We start from the raw sequence: 8,344 nt of genomic DNA on the forward strand, positions 1-8,344 counted from the left end.
TAAAATAAAACAGGTAACAACGATGACGGAAAATGCATATTGACCAACTATACCCCTAATAAAATAATGATTTCATTAAAATTAGAAACAAATAGTAAATTACCTAAATAATCTCAACGTCTCTCCTCCATCAAACCCATGCCGATCACCTTGTCGAAGCACGCGGGACAATGCCATTGGACTCGAGGGAGGCTTGGACGAGGCCAAAGAGCCTGACCTCACTTGCTGTCGCTGCCGAGGCTGCTCGGCTCCTCGCCGGCGCACATATGCAAGCGGCCAATTAAGAAGTTGGCATGGTGCTTGGCTGTCGCAAGAGATGGTGGGGAGGCAATGTCGGTGATTGGCGACGGTGAAGGGGCGGTTGGCAATGGTGAAGGGCGGTCAACGATGGTGAAGAGGAGAAGTCAGTGAAGATTAATTTTTATAATAAGTTAAATTTAATTATAATAATATATATCTTTCTATCCTAATTTAATTAAAGGGTTTATGAAGGCATCTATGTCATTTTGGGGTTAATTAACCACGTAAGCTTAGTAGCCCAATTTTTCTGATTGTAGACTAATAGATAGGTCACATTAAGATTTTCTAAAAATTTAGGGGTGACATTATAACCTAAAAAAGTTTAGGGGGTCTTCGTGAAAACCCGGTATACTTTAGGAGTGTTAGCGTAATTAACCCTAATTTGTTATATAAACTCCTGACTCTCCTTATCTTTCAACAGAAAGATCTCCACCTCTGTTTAAGTTTATGCACTACTTATCCAGATTCCATATATATATATTTCCCTCTTCAAAGCATCAGAAATGGACCATGTACCCAAATCACTTATCATTTGTGATCACATTATTTCTGGAATTGGAATTGCACTATAGGTCTACACAAAAGTAAGCTTACAAAAAGAAAACTCTAGAATGTCATGAATAAATGAAAATCTTTGTTTATGCAACTAATGCTAAATGGAAGCAACATGTATATTATAACAAAGGTTTGAAAAATCCAGATCAAGATCGATCTTCTAAGAAAACTATACGTATTAGTCGTATCGGTTGCTTGAATCAGATCGAATTTTCTTTAATTATGTAAGCTCTAAATAATCAAAAAATGACAAAAAATAATAAAAGAAAGAAAGAAAAGCTATGGTTCAATGAAAACTAAAAACAAGAAGAGATTAGAAAGAGAGTGTGATAGGGCGCCTAGCAAGTACACGAACTGGCTCTACGATCTCTGTCTCCTCCAATAGCTCCGGTAGAACTGATCCAACAACCTCATAATCTCCAATCCTCTCTCTCAGCAATGAAACAAGGAAGAGAGGATGCACTCTCAAACCCTCAAGCAGCTCCAAATACGCAACTAGACCGATATGCTCTAACACCCGAAACGAACCAAAGTAGCGATGTGCTAACTTCTGGTTTCGCATCGGACGCAAGGTCACCTGTCGATACGGTTGCACTCTCACGAACACCCAACTGCCAATGTCGAACTCCTGCTCCTGATGGCTGCGATCATAAACTTGCTTCATGCGATTTTGAGCAAGTTTAAGATGGGCACGCAACCTTCTCAATGTGGCGTCTCTATCCATCAAAGCTAAGTGTACCTTCGTTCGATCTGCAGATGCCACTAGGTCATAAGCGCGTAATGTCGGAGCCGTGCGCCCATATACCACCTCGAACGGAGTCACGCTAATGCTGTTGTAGTGCGCAGTATTGTAAGACCACTCCACCTATGGTAAGAACTCTAACCATAATCTCGACATTTCTCTAACAAAGCACCGCAAGTACTGTTCAATGCCTCGATTGACTACCTCGGTTTAGCCGTCCATCTATGGATGGTAGGCCGAACTGAAGTTCAATCGAGTTCCCTGTAATTTAAAAAATTCCATCCAAAAGTCGCTCATAAATACACGATCACAGTCTGAGACAATCGTGCGTGGCATGCCATGCAACTGAACAACATCTCTAACAAAAATTTCAGCCACCGAATTAGCTGAAAACAGATGTGATAATGCAGAAAATGTGTATACTTGCTCAATTTGTCAACCACCACAAAAATAACGGAATAACCACGTACCAATAGAAGAACTTCTATGAAATCCATAGAAATGTCTTCCCAAACACTGTCTGGTATCAGTAGAGGCTATAGTAATCCGGCCAGTTTCAATGTGGTTGCCTTAGCTCTTTGACAGACTTCGCAAGCACGGACAAAACTCCTCACATCTCGCCTCAGTCCTAGCCACGTGCAACTCTGTAATATCCTCCTGTAAGTCCTCAAGACACTCTCATGACTAGCCTTTGGAGTTTGGTGAAAGTGCTCCAACAATTTTTGCCGCAATCCATCATTTATGGGCACCCGAATGCACCCGCGATCCAGCAGCAAACTGCCTCAATTCTCCAACTCTAGATGGCGCTCTGGATTATCCAACATCTCTTATAACAATCTCAAAATATTTGGGTCAGATGTACATGTATACCTCAGCTCATCAAGAAAAGGAAAGGTATGAGAAGAATAGGCTGCGAGCTCGGCAGTATCGGGTTGGTGTGATAGTAGTATCTGGGTCATTGTTGTTTTCAGTTTTTCAAAGGCTATAGTGGCTTCATCCGTCCATCTAAAAGAGTCCTTCCTTAGTAAAGAAGTGAGAGGAGCAGCGATCTTGCCATACCCGGCGATGAAGCGGCGATAATACCTGGTCAGCCCCAAAAATCCTCGCAATCCAGTGGTGGAAGTAGGGATCGGCCAAGCGGCCATGCACGCCACCTTTTGAGGATCCGCTACCAGTCCTTCGCTGTGATGATGTGGCCTAAAGACTCCACTTGTGGTACTCCCCATAGACACTTGGATTTTTTAATCTTCAGCTGGTTTTGCTTCAACAATTTCAGCGCATCCTCCAAATGTCATCAAAGAATACCAAGACGTACTTTCATAGTAGAGGCCGGAAAATATCATTCATGAGGCTTTGAAAAGTAGCTGGAGCATTAGTGAGACCAAAGGGCATCACCCGGAACTCGTAGTGCCCGTCCGGTGTCCTAAATGCAGTTTTGTGCACATCCGCCAGGTAAACACTAATTTGATAATACCTGACCCTCAAGTAATATGGTCGCCCCTGCAAGCTTGTCTAGAAGCTCCTCTATCACCGGAGTGGGAAACCAGTCCTTGACGGTAATAGCATTTAGTGTCCGGTAGTCGACACAAAAACGCCATGTCCTATCCTTCTTTCACACAAATAGCACGGGCGATGAGTAAGAGCTATGACTTGGTTGTATGAGACCTTGCTCTAATATCTTAGCTACCATCTTGAAGATAACTTCCTTTTGCACATGTGGATACTAATACGGTCTCACGTCCGCCGGTGCAACCCCGGGCACAATCTCTATGCGATGGACCGCCGTTCTCCTTGGTGCCAACTCCTTTGGCTCCTCAAACAGTCCTAACAAATTTATCTAATAAATTAGACAATTTAATTATGGTACTTGGACTCAATATGGGCTCATCTCCTGTCGGTCCTAATTGAAGAAGATAGGCCAAATCAATCGCACAAGGCAGCCCCACCATTGGCTGCATTGTTGGAATCGGTGAAGACCGAATGCTATGAAGCTGCACACCTTTGTTTTCTTACTTAAATTTTATCCACATGCTTCGGAAATCAAAAGTGGCGAGTCCCAAGCTCTGCAACCACTTAGTGCCAACGACAATGTCTGCTTCTCGCAATGCCAACGGATACAAGTCTACAATGATATCGTGTCCCTGCACCCGTATACCGACCTGACGACACAAGCTCTCAGCCCGAAGCTTCATGTCGTCTCCAATAGCAACATCAAACCCCACGGTCAGTTCAGCATTCAAGCCCAACTTTCTCACTAACCTCTTATCTAGAAATTTGTGTGTAATGTCAGAATTGATGAGGATGCGCACACAATACTTTCTAATGAGTCCGTCCACCCACAATGTCCTCGGTGCAAAAGTACCCGAATATGCATGCATCAATATTTCAGCTTGGATAATCACTATGTACCCCAATAGAGCTTGAGATATACAAAGGCCTTAAGCACTTAATTCCCAAAATCTAAGCAAATAAATAACTACATTAGTATCAATAACTCTAAGTTAATTAATAAACTCCAAAAAGAAATAAAGAAATCCAAAGTTAAACAACACTGTCTTCCAAAGTTATACTAAAACAACAAACGTGACTAAAGGAAAACTAAAGCCCTAAGTGAAGGTAAACGAGTTCTAGTGCACCGGGTCCATTTACCACGCCGATCAGTATCTAAAATATTAAGAGATTTTTATGAGAAAACAAAATTAGTTAAGTGTGTGAATCCATCCAAAAATGAATGAAACCATAATCCATGAAGAATGATTTTAAAATCCAAAGTTTAACACTTAACATATATAAATAATACCCAACATGCTCATAATATGAATAATAAAGTATGAATAATAATAATGTCATTAACAAATTGATAACATGCTCAAATTTTATTATGCAAAACTTTTGAATCTCAAATAAATGTCATTTTATCATTTTGGGTATGTGCCCATAGATCTACGTCAACTAAAAGTCACTATCAAAATGCCACTCAAGTCCTTTCTTTATAGCTTATCCGGTTAGGGTCCTCAAGAAGTATCACCAAGTAATAAACACACTATTTTTTTTTGTTAACTGTTGAGAGATACTAGAGTTACTATAAGAAGTCTTTCGATGTAGCATGAGATTGTTACCTAATCCTACTTTATACTCATCATGATTTAAGTTTCGTCAACTAGTCTTGATCAATATACTTACAATTTGCACAAAATATAACAATGCACGAAGAGTAATATTGTACAAAAATTGACATTGCAAAATGATAATATGATAACAAAATTCCGTATACATATGGTCCATGCGAAATAATTCCTAGTTATGAGACAAATAAAAATGTAAGTAAATCTACTTACATATGGTCCATGCGAAATAACTCAAATCAATAATCCAAGTGCAAGGAAAAATGGACACCTTTATTCATAATTCCTAGTTAATTTAATAATATATATAATTTCTAAAATTAGAACTAATTTTAACATGAGTTGCAGCCCACTCACGACATTAACATGAGTTAGGCCCTTGGCGCAACTAAGCCCAATCTAGGGCTAAGCTATAGTGAGCCCAGCATATCCCTAGTTCCTTCAACCACGAGTTGGCACATTTTGGTCCTAACAAATTGTTCATCTCCTCTTTTAACGGAAAGGTGGGAGAGCGATCACCACACCAACAACCAAAACCAAACCACACCAACTAGTTTGTTAATACAAGGGCAATGCATGTGAGGTGAAGGAAGCATATTGAGGTGATCGGCGACGAGAAGACCATTGTCTATGCCCAGCGTCCATGGCAATTGACAATCTCCCAAATAGAGCAACAATGACTAAAATAGAGTGCACCAATGCATTATTCTCGCGAGTTAAAGTGAGATCGATTATTTGGAGATGACCGGGGGCAATAGCAATCACCAGAACAATGCTAAGAGATTGTTGACAGGGAGGCTACATGGTATAGGCTCCCTTGAAAGCTCAAGGAACACATAGAGGGTATCGATAGGATGAGCTTCACTAGGTGAAGCTTCTCGGACCAGTGCTGCATCGACTAAGGCCACTATGCGACAAATTTCGTTGATGAAGAAAAAAAAGTAACAAATGTGGCTACACTATCATATACTTTATTAAACTGAAATTGATTTCTAGGGGTAGAGGACTCATAAGCGAGTTACTAGATGGTCTTGACTTGTTTCGGCAATGCTCTAACGGTTGGATCCGACAATCCATACTAAAATAACTAATATGACTATAGGGAAAGCAAAGTCCTAAGTGGAATTAAAAGAGTTTTGGTGTATCTCATTTATTCGCCACGCTGATCAGTATATGAATTATTAAAATAGTTTTATGAGCTAACAATTTTGGCGTAGTAGATGAATACAACCAAAAATGAATGAAGATCATAATCAATAAAGCATAAATTTAAAATGCAAGGCTTAACAATTAACTATAAACGGATCATACTTAGAATCTCATAATATTAATAAAAAAATATGAGTAATAATAATGCAAGTAACAAACTGATAACATGCTCAAATTTTATTTTGCAAAACTTCTCAATCTCAAATGTCATATTCTCATTTTGATTCTATGCCCGCGGATTCGTATCAACTACAAGTCAACCTCGAGATGACACTCTAGTCTTTTCCTTGTAACTGATCCGGTTAGGACTACGAGATGTCATTAAGTGATAAATGTACACTATATTTTCTCCTAACTGTTGAGAGAGATTGGAATCATTGTAGAAAATCTTTTGACCTAGTCTAAAATCGTTCCCTAACTCTACCAGAATGACCTAAGAAAGTCATTACAATAATCTAAAATATGTTTGTTCTCTAAACTTTCAGGTAAAGTCGAGTCACCATGGAAACTCGTAGAACAATATATGAAGATACTTCTTTTTAGTCCTTCCCATATAATTTAAGTTATGCTAATTACTTATGATCAATATACTTGCAATTTGCATGTTTGCATGAAGGATAACAATTCACAAAGAGTAACATTGCATGAAGATAACATGATAGCACAATAGCATATACATATTTTCACAAAATATGAGATAAACATAAATGTGAGTGAATCCACGCACATGTGGTCTATGCGGAATAACTCAAATCAATAATCTAGGTGCAAGAAAATTTGAGACCTTTATTCATAAACAATTCCTATTTTAATTTAACAATATAAAAAATTTCTAATATTAAAAAAGTAATTTTATTCCAGCTAAAATGAAGATCAAATAGTTGGGCTAGGTTGCGGCTAGGCGGCAATCTACTCAGTACATTAGCATTAGTTGGGCTCATTGCCCAACTAACCCAATCTAGGGATGAGCTGTAGCAAGCCCTTCAACTACAGGTTAGGACATTTGGGTCCCAACCCATAGCTCATCTCCTTTCTTGACGAAAAGATGGGAGAAGAAGGTGCTTGTCAACGGTCACTACCGTTGACAGCCCTAATCAAACACACTGATTAGTTTGCCAAGACAAGGGCAACACAAGCAAGGTGAAGGGAAGCCGATCAGGGCGAGCAATAGTGGGAAGAGCATCTTCCATAGCTAGCAGCAATGGCGATTCTCGATCTCCCAAATGAAGCCACGAGGTCTTAAAGTCTCAAACAAAAGGCACCAACACTTCTTCTCGCATAGTGAAGTGTGACTGACTAGCTGTATGTGGCTAGAGTGTTACGATTGCCTTTGGTGAATGTGATTTTCTATCCGATTTAATAATCTGGACATAACTCAGCACGAAACTTGTGAAGGTAATTGAGATTGATCTAAGTGTTGGATTGACCTGAGTTTTGGATATGTTGTTCCCTGCGAGTTAAGAATCCAAGGCAACTGAAAATCTCATCAATCGGATGAGTAGATCGAAAGTTACATATGCAACAATGATTGAAGGTCAGGAGATAGCAAAATAGACATGGATTATATGGTTAGGGTTATGGGAGATAATTATGTGGTTAGGGTTATAGGAGATAATTATGGGTTATGAGAGAAGCGACGAAGGATTAACCTCGACCATAGACGAGAAATTGGGTTGGATACCAAGGGGGAGAAAAGAGGAGGGAGAAGATTGCTCAAGCCTAAAAACCAATTCCAATAATCAATAATTCAAAGAGGCTACTTTTTCACATATATAGAGGCTAGCCAAACATCTAAAACTCTAAACAAATCCTATTACAACTCAACTTTCTAGTCGTGTGATCGAATGCACCTTGATTGCGTTCTAATGACCAAAACGCGTTCTCTGTATGTGCTAAAGCGAATCAAGCTTTTGAACAATTGCGTTTGAATGACATCTATTTGCGTTTGAACGCACCGGCCAGAAACTATTTTATTTACCTAAAACATAAATAGAATTGATATAAATTGACGTGATTTCACTATGCACCTATATCAAGAATTGCAATAATTTACTACGCTTCCCTCACTTTGTCCTCAAGGTGCAAAGTGAGGAAGATGATCTATCAAGTCATCCTCTAGCTCCTATGTTGCCTCGTCAATGGGTCGAACCATCCACTACCAAAACCTCTGTCTCCAAGCGCTTGACATGTTGCCACCTAGCCAAGATCCAAACTAGCTCATTAATCTCCTATTTTGCAAATGACTCGGGCAAGTTCGTCCCCCACAATGATATTATGTCCAATCTTTGCCTTCAAAATTGACACATGGAACACCGAATGTGAAACACACAAGCCTCCAAATACATGTGTATACTACGTGGGTAAATTCCTCCATGCGATGCATCACATGACCTGTCAGTAATAGGTTTCCACA

The sequence above is a fragment of the Typha latifolia genome, chromosome 7, assembly GCF_019914945.1.
Source record: "Typha latifolia isolate L0001 chromosome 7, TyphaL0001v2, whole genome shotgun sequence".
NCBI lineage: Eukaryota > Viridiplantae > Streptophyta > Magnoliopsida > Poales > Typhaceae > Typha > Typha latifolia.